This window comes from Dendrobates tinctorius, unplaced genomic scaffold (genome assembly GCF_039654945.1).
Source record: "Dendrobates tinctorius isolate UK_male_01 unplaced genomic scaffold, ASM3965494v1 ptg000065l, whole genome shotgun sequence".
In the NCBI taxonomy this organism is placed as follows: domain Eukaryota; kingdom Metazoa; phylum Chordata; class Amphibia; order Anura; family Dendrobatidae; genus Dendrobates; species Dendrobates tinctorius.
In genome coordinates, this window is record NW_027361733.1 from 24,260,754 (window position 1) to 24,281,080 (window position 20,327).

Consider the following 20,327-nt stretch of genomic DNA (forward strand, 5'->3'; position numbering starts at 1 on the left):
AACCTCATAACGCACACTACAGCTGCTGCAGAACCTCATAACGCACACCACAGCTGCTGCAGAACCTCATAATGCACACAACGGCTACTGCTGAACCTCATAACGCACACTACAGCTGCTGCAGAACCTCATAACGCACACCACGGCTGCTGCAGAACCTCATAACGCACACAACGGCTACTGCTGAACCTCATAACTCACACCACAGCTGCTGCAGAACCTTATAACGCACACCAAAGCTGCTGCAGAACCTCATAACTCACACAACGGCTACTGCTGAACCTCATAACTCACACCACAGCTGCTGCATAACCTCATAACGCACACCACAGCTGCTGCAGAACCTCATAACTCACACAACGGCTACTGCTGAACCTCATAACTCACACCACAGCTGCTGCAGAACCTCATAACGCACACCACAGCTGCTGCAGAACCTCATAACTCATACTACAGCTGCTGCAGAACCTCATAAAGCACACCACAGCTGCTGCAGAACCTTATAACGCACACCACAGCTGCTGCAAAACCTCATAACGCACACCACAGCTGCTGCAGTACCTTATAACGCACACCACCACAGCTGCTACAGAATCTCATAATGAACATGAAAACTACTGCTGAACCTCATAACTCACACCACAGCTGCTGCAGAACCTCATAACGCACACCAAAGCTGCTGCAGAACCTCATAACTCACACCACAGCTGCTGCAGAATCTCATAACGCACACCACGGCTGCTGCAGAACCTCATAAAGCACACTACAGCTGCTGCAGAACCTCATAACGCACACCACAGCTGCTGCAGAACCTCATAATGCACACAACGGCTACTGCTGAACCTCATAACGCACACTACAGCTGCTGCAGAACCTCATAACGCACACCACGGCTGCTGCAGAACCTCATAACGCACACAACGGCTACTGCTGAACCTCATAACTCACACCACAGCTGCTGCAGAACCTCATAATGCACACCAAAGCTGCTGCAGAACCTCATAACTCACACAACGGCTACTGCTGAACCTCATAACTCACACCACAGCTGCTGCATAACCTCATAACGCACACCACAGCTGCTGCAGAACCTCATAACGCACACTACAGCTGTTGCAGAACCTCATAAAGCACACCACAGCTGCTGCAGAACCTTATAACGCACACCACAGCTGCTGCAGAACCTCATAACGCACACCACAGCTGCTGCAGTACCTTATAACGCACACCACCACAGCTGCTACAGAATCTCATAATGAACATGACAACTACTGCTGAACCTCATAACTCACACCACAGCTGCTGCAGAACCTCATAACGCACACCAAAGCTGCTGCAGAACCTCATAACTAACACCACAGCTGCTGCAGAACCTCATAATGCACACTACAGCTGCTGCAGAACCTCATAACGCACACCACGGCTGCTGCAGAACCTCATAATGCACACAACGGCTACTGCTGAACCTCATAACGCACACTACAGCTGCTGCAGAACCGCATAACACACACCACAGCTGCTGCAGAACCTCATAACGCACACCACAGCTGCTGCAGTACCTTATAACGCACACCACCACAGCTGCTACAGAATCTCATAATGAACATGACAACTACTGCTGAACCTCATAACTCACACCACAGCTGCTGCAGAACCTCATAACGCACACCAAAGCTGCTGCAGAACCTCATAACTCACACCACAGCTGCTGCAGAACCTCATAACACACACCACGGCTGCTGCAGAACCTCATAACGCACACTACAGCTGCTGCAGAACCTCATAACGCACACCACGGCTGCTGCAGAACCTCATAATGCACACAAAGGCTACTGATGGACCACATAACGCACAGTACAGCTGCTGCAGAACCTCATAACGCACACCACGGCTGCTGCAGAACCTCATAACGCACACAACGGCTACTGCTGAACCTCATAACTCACACCACAGCTGCTGCAGAACCTCATAACACACCACAGCTGCTGCAGAACCTCATAAAGCACACCACAGCTGCTGCAGAACCTTATAATGCACACCACAGCTGCTGCAGAACCTCATAACGCACACCACGGCTGCTGCAGAACCTCATAATGCACACCACGGCTGCTGCAGAACCTTATAACGCACACCACAGCTGCTGCAGAACCTCATAATGCACACTACGGCTGCTGCAGAACCTCATAACGCACACCACGGCTGCTGCAGAACCTCATAACGCACACAACGGCTACTGCTGAACCTCATAACTCACACCACAGCTGCTGCAGAACCTTATAACGCACACCACCACAGCTGCTACAGAATCTCAAAATGAACATGACAACTACTGCTGAACCTCATAACTCACACCACAGCTGCTGCAGAACCTCATAACGCACACCAAAGCTGCTGCAGAACCTCATAACTCACACCACAGCTGCTGCAGAACCTCATAACGCACACCACAGCTGCTGCAGAACCTCATAACGCACACTACAGCTGCTGCAGAACCTCATAACGCACACCACGGCTGCTGCAGAACCTCATAATGCACACAACGGCTACTGCTGAACCTCATAACGCACACTACAGCTGCTGCAGAACCTCATAACGCACACCACGGCTGCTGCAGAACCTCATAACGCACACAACGGCTACTGCTGAACCTCATAACTCACACCACAGCTGCTGCAGAACCTCATAGCGCACACCACAGCTGCTGCAGAACCTCATAACGCACACTACAGCTGCTGCAGAACCTCATAAAGCACACCACAGCTGCTGCAGAACCTTATAACGCACACCACAGCTGCTGCAGAACCTCATAACGCACACCACAGCTGCTGCAGTACCTTATAACGCACACCACCACAGCTGCTACAGAATCTCATAATGAACATGACAACTACTGCTGAACCTCATAACTCACACCACAGCTGCTGCAGAACCTCATAACGCACACCAAAGCTGCTGCAGAACCTCATAACTCACACCACAGCTGCTGCAGAACCTCATAACGCACACCACGGCTGCTGCAGAACCTCATAACGCACACTACAGCTGCTGCAGAACTTCATAACACACACCACAGCTGCTGCAGAACCTCATAACGCACACCACAGCTGCTGCAGTACCTTATAACGCACACCACCACAGCTGCTACAGAATCTCATAATGAACATGACAACTACTGCTGAACCTCATAACTCACACCACAGCTGCTGCAGAACCTCATAACGCACACCAAAGCTGCTGCAGAACCTCATAACTCACACCACAGCTGCTGCAGAACCTCATAACACACACCACGGCTGCTGCAGAACCTCATAACGCACACTACAGCTGCTGCAGAACCTCATAACGCACACCACGGCTGCTGCAGAACCTCATAACGCACACAACGGCTACTGCTGAACCTCATAACTCACACCACAGCTGCTGCAGAACCTCATAACACACACTACAGCTGCTGCAGAACCTCATAAAGCACACCACAGCTGCTGCAGAACCTTATAATGCACACCACAGCTGCTGCAGAACCTCATAACGCACACCACGGCTGCTGCAGAACCTCATAATGCACACCACGGCTGCTGCAGAACCTTATAACGCACACCACAGCTGCTGCAGAACCTCATAATACACACTACGGCTGCTGCAGAATATTATAACGCACACCACAGCTCCCGAAGAACCTTATAACGCACACCACAGCTGCTGCAGAATCTCATTATGAACACGACAACTACTGCAGAATGTCATAACTCACACCACAGCTGCTGCAGAACGTCATAACGCACACAACGGCTACTGCAGAACCTCATAATGCACACCACGGCTGCTGCAGAACCTTATAACGCACACCACAGCTGCTGCAGAACCTCATAATACACACTACGGCTGCTGCAGAATATTATAACGCACACCACAGCTCCCGCAGAACCTTATAACGCACACCACAGCTGCTGCAGAATCTCATTATGAACACGACAACTACTGCAGAACGTCATAACTCACACCACAGCTGCTGCAGAACGTCATAACACACACAACGGCTACTGCTGAACCTCATAACGCACACAACGGCTACTGCAGAGCCTCATAACGCACACCACAGCTGCTGCAGAACCTCATAACGCACACCACAGCAGCTGCAGAACCTCATAACGCACACCACAGCTGCTGCAGAACCCCAGAACTTGCACCTTGGCTGCTGCAGAACTTTATAACAAACACCACAGCTTTTGCAGAACCTCATAACAAACACCTCAGATGCTGCAGAACCTCATACTACACACGACAGCTGTTGAAGGACCTCAGTACTCGCACATTGGCTGCTGCAGAACCTCATAACGCACAGCATAGCTGTTGGAGAACCTTAGCACTTGCACTTTGTCTGCTGCAGAACATCTTAATTTCCTTGGCTGCTAAACAACCTCATACTACACACATCTGATGCTGCAGGACCTTATGGTACACACTTCAGAAAAGACAGACATTGGGATGATTCTCCTTCGTGCTTGTTCACACTGCAATTTTGGTACGTTTTTTTCAGTGCTATTTTTTGAAACTGCTGCACTGTCCGGTACCAGCAAAGTGAATGACATTTCTGAAATCTGCGGATTTCATCCATCAAATCATTTCTCCCACGTCACGTCTTTCACACAAGTAATCACTGTGTATTTACGCGTTTTTCCTGACTGCAGTCTGGTTTTTGGTGTAGAAAGATCTGCAGCAAACAGTCAAGTGCTCTTCTTAAAGAGGTTCTGCAGCAGCCGAGGTGTGTTTGTGTCTTGTGTACATGACGAGTGTTTTATTACATAACACTGCGCAGCCTCAGCTCATCTCATACTACGCTTTGCTGAGAGTTTCACAAAGCGCCGCGACACGATCACAGTGCATTATGGGACGTGTAGTTTATTCCTGGGTCTCAGCAGCTACTGTACATCTACCCAGTTACTCCATTTCCCAGGATTCCACAGCATCTTGACTCTCTATTTGACGATCCAATCAGAACAGGCACTGACGTGGGACAGCTCTGATTGGTCAGTTTGGAATGTGCGAGTTGTTTCAAATTGATAACGTGCGGGCTGGTCACCGACAGCAGCTGGGGCGTTGTGAAGCTGCTGAGACCGGGCAAGCGCCGGAGCCGGTGGGTAACAGGGCCTGGGGGAGCGTGTAACGACAATGGGGGCAGTACCGGGGCTATCACTGAGGACGAGCCATTGTGTTACATACAGACGCAGGGTGCGACATTATGGGAAGGCGCTGATGTAAGGGGGCGTTAAAAAGCTCCAACTTCTGGGGAGAAGGCATAGTACCTCTGCTTTGGGGGTGACTAACAGGTGATGTATGAATGGGGATAGGGGCTAAACTGAGGGTCCCTGGGGTTCTGGCAGTTATGAGGTTTTTGGGGGAGGAGGTGGCACAAGGTGTAAGTATGATGCCCATGTGGGGCTGTTTGCAGGGTTATAGAGCCCTTGTGGGTTGGGGGGTTAGAATTTGTGGATGGAGATGAAATTATTTATTTTCTAGTGGTGTCTTGGAAGGAGGGGATTAATTGTTAAAAGGGGTCATGAATAAGAGAGGGGGTCCTGGTCACAAGCTACAATCTATGGAAGCGAAGGACCTAATAGGTAAAAAGTGCCTGTCGTGTGGTTTGTCCGTCATTACACTAAACAGGGCAGTTTGAATAAGGCCAGGTTCACATTGCGTTAACAGGCCATTCAACGCATAGCGTGACGGGCTACGTTAACACTATAGCGTAGCGCGATGTGTGTTATGCTATACCGCTAGCGCTGATGGTTCATCTGCGCTAGCGGTGACGGAGCCTCAGACACTGCAGCCCACGTCCGAAGCTCCGTCACTGAATGACGGCACATCGCGAACGCATGATGCTTTACAACATGCGTGGCGATGCGCCGCATATGGGGGGGGGGGGCAATGGCAGCGTTAGCAGACAGTGTGACCCCAGCCTAAGCTGCATGGTCCGGTCACCAGCCAGGATCTAGGTACAGCCACCAAGTGCTATTGGGTGCAAGGAGGATATGGAGACAGATGAGCAGGAGGGACCGGATACCGCAGAAAAAGGAAGAGATGGATAAATGAGGCGATGGACCAGCCTGGTCCATCATCCCCGTCAACCCAGCAGCTTGTTTGAGTAAATTTCTTGCCTTTCCAGCCTTGTATAACGTTTTTCCGTACAAATGAGGTTTAAAAAAAAAAAAAAAATTGTGTTGTCCCTGTTTCCTAAGCTAATGAGGACTTTGACTAGTCCCGGGGGTGTTGGTGTCCCCCATACGATTCAGCCCTTTTTCCATGTTATCACTCCCATCTGGGCGTGATAACATAATTTGCAGGAGCTGTCGTCATCGCCAGCCTCTACGAATCTCGCGCACAGGTGCTGGAAATTTTGGCAGCGCCACTGCACCTCTGCAGCCAGGCGTACTGCGTGTGACCGGAGGCCATCTTCTGCACCTCAGGAGCTGGGTGTACAATTCTCCAGCTTCAGAGCTGTGCACTGCGCATGTCTGGAAGTTCAGAAGATGGCCTCCAGTCATGCACAATGCGCATCACTAATGCCGGGAAGCGCACACCTAAGCTAGTGACGCTGCCGGAATGAGTGCCACATTTGCATGAGCAGTGATGATGCCCACAGGGACGTGATAACATGGAAAGAAGGCAGACGAGTCTAGGGCAAGTAACTCCCCATCGACGAGGCAAAGCCCTCTTTAGCATTGGAAATGCGGACGATATAAATGCTTCTTTAAACCTAATTTTTACCTAAAAATTTATACAGGGCTTGTTGGGCAGGGAATTTACTCTTAAATAAGTGATTGCTGCTGGGTTGGAGGCCATGGGAGACCTGACAGGTTCCCTTCAAAAGGGATTTGTTTTTACAGCATGCATACAATTGTGGGGGCTTCATATCAATCAGCTTGTGTGGGGTAGTGCATTCCAGTAAACTGGTGCAGCACGAGAGAAGTCTTGGCTGGAATTTGTAGGTTTGGATTATGGAGGATGTTGGTCTTGGATCAGTTGCAGAATGGAGAGCCAGGGTAGGGTTATGGACAGAGATAAGGGAGGAGATGTACAGTGGTGCAGAACTGTGGAAAGCTTTGTGGATAACAGTGATAAGTTTGTATTGTATTCTATAGCAGATGGGTAACCAGTGTAATGACTGGCACAAGGTAGAGGCATCGGTGAAGTAGCTGGACATGTCTGCAGCATTCAGGATGGATTGGAGAGGGGAGAGTTTAGGGAGACTAATCAGTAGAGAGTTTCATCAGTACAGAAGAGAATAAGAGCAACAGTAAGAGTTTTTGCAGTTTCAAATGTGAGAAAAGGTCGGATTCTGGAGATGAGACGCAGGTAACACGAGCGATATAGGGATTCTAAGAAAGTTCTGTGACAAACTTGAACTGAAAACAGTGACTGAAACATTATGTAAGAACAAGCGAAGTTAAAGGGGTTGTCCACTACTAGGACGACCCCTTCTCGATCTTAATGGTTTCCCCCTTACAATCACTTTTAATCACCTCTAGTGCTGTTCCTGTGATGTCAGCACTTGCGGTATCAGGGCCCATATGCGGTTATGTCACGGGAGCTCTGTGCCTAATCATCTCCGGCGTTACTGTCCCCACCTTCAGACAAATCGAACATGAATAGGAAATCCAAGAGCAGCCGCAGTCCTCACTTCATGTTAATGTTCAATCCGTCTGAATGCAGGGAGATTGACGCCAACGCTCAGGGCTGCACTGTCCATCTGGCAATTCTTGCAAATGTCAGAAGCGCCTGTCTGGTCGTGTGCTGCCTTGTCTGCTGCGTTAATAGAAACGGTGTTCTCAAGACACCCATACTGTTAACCCCTTCACAACCAATGACGCCACATAGGCGTCATGAAACCTGGTTCAAATCTGACCAGTGACGCCTATGTGGCGTCATGACTTCAAAGCCCCCCTGCGGGTCGGGTGACCGGGGTCACTGAAAGGTCACCCGACCCGCAGATACAGGGGGCTTTGTAATTCACCACAGGGGGCGTGGCTTCGCCCCCTCGTGGCTACAATCGCTCTGATTGGCTGTTAAAAGTGAAACAGCCAATCAGAGCGATAGTAATATTTCATCAATGAAAATTGATGAAATATTACAATCCAGCCATGTCCGACGCTGCTGTAGCATCGGACATGGCTGGAGACACCGATTCCACCCCCCACCGGCGATCGCCCCCCCGTAACTGAATGACAGCGGCGATCTGCCGCCGCTGTCATTATCTGCCCCCCCTCCCATTCCCTCTGCTCCCCGCCAGCCTCCGATCCCCCCTCACCCCCCCGGTACCTCCTGAGTCCCCCCCGTCCCTCCCGGTGTTCATCGGGTCCGGATGATGGGCGCCGCCATCTTTGAAAATGGCGGGCGCATGCGCAGTGCGCCCGCCCGAATCTGCCGGCTGCAGATTCCATTCTTTCATTTTGATCACTCTCACAGTGATCAAAATGAAAGAAAAAGTAAATAAACCCCCCGATTGTCACCCCCATAGGTAGGCAGAACTAATAAAATAAAGAAAATATTTTTATTTTTCCATTAGGGTTAGGGTTGGAAAGGGGGTTAGGGTTGGAATTGGGGTTAGGGTTGGAATTGGGGTTAGGGTTGGAATTGGGGTTAGGGTTGGAATTGGGGTTAGGGTTGGAATTGGGGTTAGGGTTGGAATTGGGGTTAGGGTTGGAATTGGGGTTAGGGCTGGAATTGGGGTTAGGGCTGGAGTTAGAATTGAGGGGTTTCCACTGTTTAGGCACATCAGGGGGTCACCAAACGCGACATGGTGCAACCATTGATTCCAGCCAATTTTGCGTTCAAAAAGTTAAACGGTGCTTCCTCCCTTCCAAGCCCCGACGTGTGCCCAAACAGTGGTTTACCCCAACATATGGGGTATCAGCGTACTCAGGAAAAATTGCACAACAACTTTGGGGGTCTAATTTCTCCTGGTACCCTTGAGAAAATAAAAAATTGGGGGCTAAAAAAATTTTTTTGTGGAAAAAATTTTTTTTTTAATTTTCACGTCTCTGCGTTATAAACTTCTGTGAAGCACTTGGGGGTCCAAAGTGCTCACCAGGCATCTAGATAAGTTACTTGGAAGGTCTAGTTTCCAAAATGGGGTCACTTGTGGGGGGTTTCTATTGTTTAGGCACATCAGGGGCTCTGCAAACGTAATGACCGCAGACCATTCCATCAAAGTCTGCATTTCAAAACGCCACTACTTCCATTCCGAGCCCTTACGTGTGCCCAAACAATAGTTCCCCCCCCCCCCCCCCCCCCATATATGGGGCACCAGCGTACTCAGGACAAACTGTACAACAACTTTTGGGGTCCAATTTATCCTGCTACCCTTGTGGAAAAAAAAAATTGCTGGCTAAAAATCATTTTTTTTTTTAGGAAAAAAAAAATATTTTTTATTTTCACGTCTCTGCGTTATAAACTTCTGTGAAGCACTTGGGGGTTCAAGGTGCTCACCACACATCTAGATAAGTTCCTTGGGGGGTCTAGTTTCCAAAATGGGGTCACTTGTGGGGGGGTTCCACAGTTTAGGTACATCAGGGGTTCTGCAAATGTAACATGATGCCCGCAGACCATTCCATCAAAGTCAGCATTTCATAATGTCACTACTTCCCTTCCGAGCCCCGACGTGTACCCAAACAGTGGTCCCCACCCACATATGAGGTATCAGCGTACTCAGGACAAACTGGACAACAACTTTTGGGGTCTAATTTATCCTGATACCCTTGTGAAAATAAAAAATTGCGCACTAAAAAATAATTTTTTGAGGGAAAAATTTTTTTTTTTTATTTTCACGGCTCTGCGTCATAAACTTTTGTGAAGCACTTGAGGGTTCACGGTGCTCACTACACATCTAGATAAGTTCCTTAGGGGGTCTAGTTTCCAAAATGGGGTCATTTGTGGGGGAGCTCCAATGTTTAGGCACACAGGGGCTCTCCAAACACGACATGGTGTCCGCTGGAAGTAATTTGCATTTCAAAAAGTCAAATGGCGCTCCTTCCCTTCTGAGCCCTGCCGTGTGCCCAAACAGTGGTTCCCCCCCACATATGGGGTACCAGCGTACTCAGGACAAACTGGACAACAAGATTTGTGGTCCAATTTCTCCTGTTAGCCTTGTGAAAATTAAAAATAGTGTGCTAAAAATCATTTTTGAGGAAAAAAAATTATTTTTTATTTTCACTGCTCTGTGTTATAAACTTTTGTGAAGCACTTGGGGGTTCAAAGTGCTCCCTACACGTCTAGATAAGTTCCTTAGGGGGTCTAGTTTCCAAAATGGGGTCACTTGTGGGGGAGCTCCAATGTTTAGGTGCACAGGGGCTCTCCAAATGCGACATGGTGTCCGATAACGATTGGAGCTAATTTTCCATTCAAAAAGTCAAATGGCGCTCCTTCCCTTCCGGGCCCTGCCGTGCACCCAAACAGTGGTTTATGACCACGTATGAGGTATCTGTGCACTCAGGAGAAATTGCTCAACAAATTTTAGGATCCATTTTATCCTGTTGCCCATGTGAAAATGAAAAAACTGAGGCTAAAAGAACATTTTTGTGAAAAAAAAAGTGTGTTTTTTTTTTTTTTTTTTACAGATCAATTTGTGAAGTACCTGGGGGTTCAAAGTGATCACTATTCATCTAGATAAGTTCCTTGGGGGGTCTAGTTTCCAAAATGGGGTCACTTGTGGAGGAGCTCCAATGTTTATGCACACAGGGGCTCTCCAAACACGACATGGCAACCGCTAAATATTCCAGCATATTTTCCATTCAAAAAGTCAAATGGCGCTCCTTCCCTTCTGAGCCGTGCCGTGCGCCCAAACAGTGGTTTATGACCACATATGAGGTATCGTTGTACTCAGGAGAAATTGCCCAACAAATTTTAGGATCCATTTTATCCTGTTTCCCATGTGAAAATGAAAAAATTGATGCTAAAATAAAATTTTTGTTGGAAAAATTAAAATGTCCATTTTTTCTTTCCACATTGCTTTAGTTCCTGTGAAACACCTGAAGGGTTAATAATCTTCTTGAATGTAGCTTGAGGGGTGCAGTTTTTAGAATGGTGTAACTTTTGGGTATTTTCTGCCATATAGACCCCTCAAAGTGACTTCAAATGTGAGGTGGTCCCTAAAAAAAATGGTTTTGTAAATTTTATTGTAAAAATGAGAAATCGCTGGTCAACTTTTAACCCTTATAACTTCCTAACAAAAAAAATTTTGTTTCCAAAATTGTGCTGATGTAAAGTAGACATTTGGGAAATGTTATTTATTAGCTATTTTGTGTCACCTAACTCTCTGGTTTAACAGAATAAAAATTCAAAATTTGAAAATTGCAAAATTTTCTAAATTTTCACCAAATTTCTGATTTTTTGACAAATAAACACAAAAATTATCAACCTAAATTTACCACTAACATGAAGCCCAATATGTCACGAAAAAACAATCTCAGAATCGCTAGGATCCGTTGAAGCGTTCCTGAGTTATTACCTCATAAAGGGACACTGGTCAGAATTGCAAAAAATGGCCTGGTCATTAAGGTCAAAATAGGCTTGGTCATGTAGGGGTTAAGAGTTGTGACGGAGCACAAAGTCGCTGACTCCGTCACTTACCCCAGCAGGACATGGGTATTATTAGAAATATTGGTCTTGTAGAAAATCTTGCTTTCCTCCATCCAGGGTAATATTAGTAGTAATGTATCCCATCTGGTACTTGGGGACGGGGACAACATGGGCCTGTTTGATTTCAAATGCCAGGACTGAATTTCAGCCCCAGTCCGTACCCGCCAACGTTGATTGGGCAAAGGGCTCACATGACTTGCCAACCGCACGTAAGCCCTGAGACGAGAATGCCGACATCGCTGGATTGGCACCACAGGTGAGTATAAGTATTCTTATTTTGATGGGGGCAAACCTTCAGATTGAGAAGGGATTCTAGTACTGGACAACCCCTTTAAAGCATCACTCCAGCAGTTTATTTTTTTTTATTGCAAGGCTGGAGTGGTGCTTTTAATCTAAGGTCCCTGACCCAGGTATTGTACTCGCCTGCTGCCATCTTCACCTTCGATCACCGCTGCTCTTGTTAGTCTCCAGCAGTTTGTGACCTACCGGATCACTTCAGTGTTTGCTGTAAAGAGCTGGCGGTCACTTTTCAATGCAAGTCTATAAGAGCATGGTTCTGGCTCTCTTAGATTTGCATTGAGAGCTTGTCACCATTGCTTCTGACTTCCAGTGAGTCACAATATGGCACCACGGGACTACAGCTATGCTGAAAAAAGTGAAGTTGGCTGCATGTAAGTATAAGAATAGGAGCAGGGACCTTGGGTTAGAAACACTACCCCAGTGGTGAAAGAAAGCCAAAAAACACTACAGTGGTGCTTTACATGTTAGGACCAGCTCCAGGTGTATGCGAACGGGTTAGAGAGTCCCAGTAGTTCCCCTCTGCTTTTTTTTTTTTTTTCTTGCATTCCAAAAGCTATAACTAAATATAGTATATGCGGTGTATGTACATTAGGGTGACCGGATCTCATATGGGGGGGAAAAAATTTCAGAATCTTGTTCGTCTGGACCCCACAAAACGATTTCCCTTTCCAGATATTGAGAGAGCCAAAATTTGAGCTCGATCAAACGACGTTAACCCGTGCCGCTCAAAGTTTGAAAAAATCCAAATTGAGGTATTTTAAGATTTAGGTATTTTGCATAGTCTGTTAGACTATAAAGAATGTGACAACAACATTGCAGAAATAGCCCTGACCAAATTTTCGAACCATTTGTGGTATTTGAATGCAGAGTTGGTGGGATTATCGTTTTTTGATCCCACCATTACAGACAATGAAAAGTTGTTAATGGCTAATAAATTGCTCAGTAGCACAGATGAACCATCAGAGCACGCTAACCTACATGAGTTGATAATTTTACATAGTTATCTAATCTATTCTAGAGCTTTTGTTAAAGTAGTTTTTGAAACGTCAGAATATAATGCTCGGCATTTGCTTACAACTTGCAGGACATATTGCTTTGTTCTTCATCTTTTGTCAGAAGGTCGTTAAAGTCGGTTACTTCCTACCTCTTTTAATTTTTCTTTCCTAACTTTTGGATTTACAACCCTAGCGTGCTCTGATGGTTCATCTGTGCTACTGAGCAATTTATTAGCCATTAACAACTTTTCATTGTCTGTAATGGTGGGATCAAAAAACGATAATCCCACCAACTCTGCATTCAAATACCAAAAATGGTTCGAAAATTTGGTCAGGGCTATTTCTGCAATGTTGTTGTCACATTCTTTATAGTCTTAACAGACTATGCAAAATACCTAAATCTTAAAATACCTCAATTTGGATTTTTTCAAACTTTGAGCGACGAGCGGCACGGGTTAACGTCGTTTGATCGAGCTCAAATTTTGTCTATCTCAATATCTGGAAAGGGGAATCGTTTTGTGGGGTCCAGACGGACAAAATTCCGACATCGATTTTTTGCGGTCACTCTAATGTACATATATTTTTTTTTTTCATTGAGCTCCGCGGCTCTGAAGGGGACCATCCTGTCTACACTGGCAGAGCCGCTGAGCTCACTTATTGACTGCCGGACACCTGGAGCAGCAGCTGAGAATTGCCGGTGGACCCGGGGAAGGCGAGTACAGCGTAGTTTGTTGCTTATCAAACCTCAGCCAGAGCTGAACATTGTCTGAAAGTGGACAACCTCTGTAACATGCTGATCTCCTAAGATGCACAGATTGGGCTTTATTGGTTTACAGACATGGGGGAGGAGAGAAGTGGATGGAGTGGACCTACTGGAGGACCCCAACATAATGCCATTGGCAGCCTTCAGGCATATTGCGGCAGATGGTTGATGTTATCAGAAGAGACCTTCCAATCCTCAGTGTCCAACCTCTTGCCACTGCAACAATTGAATGCAGCAACTAAGAGGTTAAACTGCTGAGGATGAAGCTAGCTAGACTATTCTGTAGCCAAACTGTATGGCGCACACTCTGCTCCATACATAACATGCACATCACTGTGTATGTATGGGAAATGTTGCAAACTGAAACCTGGGCAGTAAGGGTATGTGCACACGCTGCGGATTCCGCTGCGTTTCCGCAGCGGGTTTGGCCGCTGCGGACTTGCAGCAGTTTTAGCTGCGGTGTACAGTACCATTCAAATGAATGGTAAAAAAAACCCGCTGTGTAGACGTTGCGGAAAAATCCGCGCGGATTTGCTGCGGTTTTGAAACCGCAGAAAGAATTTGACATGTCAATTCTTTCTGCGGAATCCGCTGCGGGTTCCTATCTCCACCATTGTGGAGATGGTGAATCCGCAGGACCAAACTGCAGGCAAAACCGCAGATAATCCTCAGGTCTTTTGACCTGCGGTTTTTGCAAAATCCGTGCGGATTCATCGGCAGCGGATTCCGCAGCGTCTGCACACACCCTAAGGGCTCCTGAGGGCCACAGCAGCTGCCTAAGTCCACCAGGTGCTTGCAATGGACCTGTTCAGTAGAAAGGCTGGAAGCTTATCATGAAAAGTACTGCATTGTATTATACACTTTCAGAGTCAGGTGCTAGGCTAGGAATTCTGCATTTGTGTAGGGTCAGGAATATATTGGCTGAAACCTGGGGACATACTTGTGGTACTGTATTCAGACTCCTAGTGGGGAGTCACAAAACTATGTATTAAAAGGAATGAAATGAAGACCGTGTAGGGGGGAGGTAAGAGACACTAGTGCACCAGCAGCAAATGATGGGGAATAGGGAGTTGAGTGCTGGATATGTGTATGAATTGGTGATGAAGAGGTACTTTAACCCCTTCATGACCTTAACGTTGACCTTAATGACCTGGCCATTTTTTGCAATTCTGACCAGTGTCCCTTTATGCGGTAATAACTCCGGAACGCTTCAACGGATCCTAGCGATTCTGAGATTGTTTTTTCGTAACATATTGGGCTTCATGTTAGTGGTAGTTTTAGGTCGATAATTTTTGCGTTTATTTGTGAAAAAATCAGAAATTTGGCAAAAATTTAGAAAATTTTCAAATTTTGACTTTTTATTCTGTTAAACCAGAGAGTTATGTGACACACAAAGTGGTTACTAAATAACATTTCCCACATGTCTACTTTACATCAGCACAACTTTGGAAACAATATTTTTTTTTTTTTTTTTTTTTGTTAGGAAGTTATAAGGGTTAAAAGTTGACCAGCGATTTCTCATTTTTACAACAATTTACAAAACCATTTTTTTTAGGGACCACCTCACATTTGAAGTCACTTTGAGGGGTCTATATGGCAGAAAATACCCAAAAGTGACACCATTCTAAAAACTGCACCCCTCAAGCTACTCAAAACTACATTCAAGAAGATTATTAACCCTTCAGGTGTTTCACAGGAACTAAAGCAACGTGGAAAGAAAAAATGGACATTTTTAATTTTTACAACAAAAATTTTCTTTTAGCCTCAGTTTTTTTCATTTTCACATGGGCAACAGGATAAAATGGATCCTACAATTTGTTGGGCAATTTCTCCTGAGTACACCGATACCTCATATGTGGTCATAAACCACTGTTTGGGCACACGGCAGGGTCCGGAAGGGAAGGAGCGCTATTTGACTTTTTGAATGGAAGATTAGCTCCAATCGTTATCGGACACCATGTCGCGTTTGGAGAGCCCCTGTGTGCCTAAACAGTGAAATCCCCCCACAAGTAGCACCACTTTGGAAACTAGACCCCTTATGGAACTTACCGTATTTTCCCGCTTTGTAAGACGCAATTTTTTTCCCCCAAACTTGGGGGGGGGGGGGGGGGTTGGGGAATGGGTGTGCGTCTTACAAAGAGGGTATACCTTATCGGGTGTCTGGCGGTGCTGTGGGTGTCACCGGGTCCCCAGCCGTGTCTCCGGTTCCCATCCCAGGGCTCTGCTGACATTTTGCGACAGGCCAGAGCCCCGGGGCTCCCTCTCGGTTCCCTCTGTATTGGCTGGCTCCAGTAATATGGCGGCCGGGCACGGCGCATGCGCTGATTGTGATCTCGGGACTGAGATCTCGAGGGATGAGATTTCAGCACTGGTAGCAGCACGAGCCCCCCTGGCAGCGTGCTGCACATCGGAGCACCCTCTCATCCCTTCCTGCGGCCTGCAGTATCACCCCACTCCTGCCTCCTCCAGCAGCGACCCTGGGACCCCGCAAAGACACCTGGATTATAAGAGGCACCACCATTTTATTAAAAAAAAAGTTTTTTCCTATTTTTCTCCTCAAAATTTGTGGTGCGTCTTATAAAGCGAAAAATACGGTATCTAGATGTGTGGTGAGCACTTTGAACCCCCAGGTGCTTCACAGAAGTTTATAATGCAGAGCAGTGAAAATATAAAATCATTTTCCTCAAAAATAATTTTTTAGCACGCTATTTTTTTTTTTATTTTCACAAGGGTTACAGGAGAAATTGGACCACAAAAGTTGTTGTGCAATTTGTTCTGAGTACACCGATACCCCATATGTGGGTGGGAACCAGTGTTTGGGCGCACGGCAGGGCTCTGAAGGGAAGGAGCGCTGTTTGACTTTTTGAAAAGAAAATTGGCTCTAATCGTTAGCAGACACCATGTTGTGTTTGGAGAGCCCCTGTGTGCCTAAACATTGGAGCTCCCCCACAAATGACCCCATTTTGGAAACTAGACCCCCTAAGGAACTTATCTAGATGCATAGTGAGCACGCTGAACCCCCAAGTGCTTCACAAAAGATTATAACGCAGTGCCGTGAAAAGAAAAAAGTTTTTTTCCTCAAAAAATTTTTTAGTGCGCAATTTTTTATTTTCACAAGGGTACCAGGAGAAACTGGACCCCAAAAGTTGTTGTCCAGTTTGTCCTGACTACGCTGGTACCCCATATGTGGGGGGGGACCACTGTTTGGGCACACGTCGGGGCTTGGAAGGGAAGTAGTGACATTATGAAATGCTGACTTTGATGGAAAGGTCTGCGGGCGTCATGTTACATTTGCAGAGCCCCTGATGTACCTAAACTGTGGAACCCCCCCCGCACACACACGTGACCCCATTTTGGAAACTAGACCCCACAAGGAACTTATCTAGATGTGTGGTGAGCACTTTGAACCCCCAAGTGCTTCACAGAAGTTTATAACGCAAAGCTGTGAAAATAAAAAAATCAAATAATTTTTTTTGCCCCCAATCTTTTATTTTCCCAAGGGAAACAGGAGAAATTAGGCTAGTTTCACACTAGCGTTTTTGAGTGCAGCGAAGGCCGCCGCTAAGCCCCGCCTCCTCCGGTAGCTCCGCCTACCAGCGCATGACGCTGCATGCGCCCTGCGTCCCCTATCTTTATCACTGGGGGCGCAGGCCGTGCGCAGTATGCGTTTGGCGGCGCATGCGTCCTTTTGACGGTGCCCCGACCTGTGCCAAACGCAACCTGCTGCTGTTTGGTTGCGCCGGTGCACCGTCAAAAAGGCGCATGCGCCGCCAAACGCATACTGCGCACGGCCTGCGCCCCCAGTGATAAAGATAGGGGGCGCATGCAGCGTCATGCGCCGGTAGGCGGAGCTACCGGAGGAGGCGCGGCAGGGGGCGGGGCTTAGCGGCGGCCGTGCGCAGGCCGTCGCTGCGCTCAAAAACGCTAGTGTGAAACTAGCCTCAGACCACCAAAGTTGTTGTGCAATTTTTCCTGAGTGCGCTGATACCCCATATGTTGGGGTAAACCACTTTTTGGGCACACATCGGGGCTTGGAAGGGAGGGAGCACCGTTTGAATTTTTGAATGCAAAATTGGCTGGAATCAATGGTTGCACTGTCGCGTTTGGAGACCCCCTGATGTGCCTAAACATTGGAAACCCCTCAATTCTAACTCCAGCCCTAATCCCAACACATCCCTAGTCCTAACCCTCTTTCCAACCCTAACCCTAATGGAAAAATAAAAATAATTTCTTTATTTTATTAGTTGTTCCTGCCTATGAGGGTGATTAACGGGGGGTTTATTTACTTGTCAATCTCTTCTGATCACTGTGATAAACTCGGTGATCAAAATAGAATGAATCTGCAGCCGGCGGGCGCACTGTGCATGCGCCCGCCATTTTCCAAGATGGCGGCGCCCATGAAGCAGGACCGCGGGACATCGGGAGCAGAAGAGGGACATCGGAGGTACCAAGGGGGGGAGCCTAGAGAAGGGGGAGGGGAGCAGATGATGGCGGCGTCAGTCGGTATCGGGGGGCCGATCGGCCCTGTGAGTCGGTGGGGGGGGGGGTGTCGGATCACTGTCTCCAGCCATGTCCGATGCTACTACAGCATCGGCCATGGCTGGATTGTAATATTTCATCAATTGTCATTGATGAAATATTACTATCGCTCTAATTGGCTGTTTCACTTTTAACAGCCAATCAGAGCGATCGTAGCCACGTGGGGGCGAAGCCACGCCCCCTGTGGTGAAGAACAAAGCCCTCTGTATCTGCGGGTCGGGTGACCTTTCAGTGACCCCGGTCACCCGACCCGCAGGGGGACTTTAAAGTCATGACGCTATGGGTCGTTTTGGCACGACTTTTCATGACGCCTATGTCGCGTCAAAGGTCGTGAAGGGGTTAAAAAAGGTTGGGATTGAGTGGGGCTCGTAGTTTGAAATGCAGAGTTCACCTGGAGTGACTAGCTGTAGGATTGTTTCTTATTGGAAAGTACAGTGGGGAAAAAAAGTATTTAGTCAGTCAGCAATAGTGCAAGTTCCACCACTTAAAAAGATGAGAGGCGTCTGTAATTTACATCATAGGTAGACCTCAACTATGGGAGACAAACTGAGAAAAAAAAATCCAGAAAATCACATTGTCTGGTTTTTTTTTCATTTTATTTGCATATTATGGTGGAAAATAAGTATTTGGTCAGAAACAAGCAATCAAGATTTCTGGCTCTCACAGACCTGTAACTTCTTCTTTAAGAGTCTCCTCTTTCCTCCACTCATTACCTGTAGTAATGGCACCTGTTTAAACTTGTTATCAGTATAAAAAGACACCTGTGCACACCCTCAAACAGTCTGACTCCAAACTCCACTATGGTGAAGACCAAAGAACTGTCAAAGGACACCAGAAACAAAATTGTAGCCCTGCACCAGGCTGGGAAGACTGAATCTGCAATAGCCAACCAGCTTGGATTGAAGAAATCAACTGTGGGAGCAATAATTAGAAAATGGAAGACATACAAGACCACTGATAATCTCCCTCGATCTGGTGCTCCATGCAAAATCCCACCCCGTGGGGTCAGAATGATCACAAGAACGGTGAGCAAAAATCCCAGAACCACGTGGGGGGACCTAGTGAATGAACTGCAGAGAGCTGGGACCAATGTAACAAGGCCTACCATAAGTAACACACTACGCCACCATGGACTCAGATCCTGCAGTGCCAGACGTGTCCCACTGCTTAAGCCTGTACATGTCCGGGCCCGTCTGAAGTTTGCTAGAGAGCATTTGGATGATCCAGAGGAGTTTTGGGAGAATGTCCTATGGTCTGATGAAACCAAACTGGAACTGTTTGGTAGAAACACAACTTGTCGTGTTTGGAGGAAAAAGAATACTGAGTTGCATCCATCAAACACCATACCTACTGTAAAGCATGGTGGTGGAAACATCATGCTTTGGGGCTGTTTCTCTGCAAAGGGGCCAGGAAGACTGATCCGGGTACATGAAAGAATGAATGGGGCCATGTATCGTGAGATTTTGAGTGCAAACCTCCTTCCATCAGCAAGGGCATTGAAGATGAAACGTGGCTGGGTCTTTCAACATGACAATGATCCAAAGCACACCGCCAGGGCAACGAAGGAGTGGCTTCGTAAGAAGCACTTCAAGGTACTGGAGTGGCCTAGCCAGTCTCCAGATCTCAACCCTATAGAAAACCTTTGGAGGGAGTTGAAAGTCCGTGTTGCCAAGCGAAAAGCCAAAAACATCACTGCTCTAGAGGAGATCTGCATGGAGGAATGGGCCAACATACCAACAACAGTGTGTGGCAACCTTGTGAAGACTTACAGAAAACGTTTGACCTCTGTCATTGCCAACAAAGGATATATCACAAAGTATTGAGATGAAATTTTGTTTCTGACCAAATACTTATTTTCCACCATAATATGCAAATAAAATGAAACAAAAACAGACAATGTGATTTTCTGGATTTTTTTTTCTCAGTTTGTCTCCCATAGTTGAGGTCTACCTATGATGTAAATTACAGACGCCTCTCATCTTTTTAAGTGGTGGAACTTGCACTATTGCTGACTGACTAAATACTTTTTTGCCCCACTGTATCTGGATGCTTTTCTGTCACTCTAGACCCCTTTACTCTATGGAGAGACCATTATA

The 20,327-nt window shown here is 47.0% G+C and overlaps 1 protein-coding gene across 2 annotated transcripts in view; it reads left to right on the forward strand.

Annotated features, from left to right (window-relative positions):
• The first annotated feature begins 4,981 nt into the window (after positions 1–4,981).
• The window catches only part of TPX2 (TPX2 microtubule nucleation factor), a 30,275-nt gene continuing 14,929 nt past the window's right edge, over positions 4,982–20,327 (forward strand). For both annotated transcript variants that reach the window (XM_073580749.1, XM_073580750.1), the window contains exon 1: positions 4,982–5,134. The gene's annotated coding sequence lies outside the window, so the exon portion shown is untranslated. The remainder of the gene's footprint in view (positions 5,135–20,327) is intronic.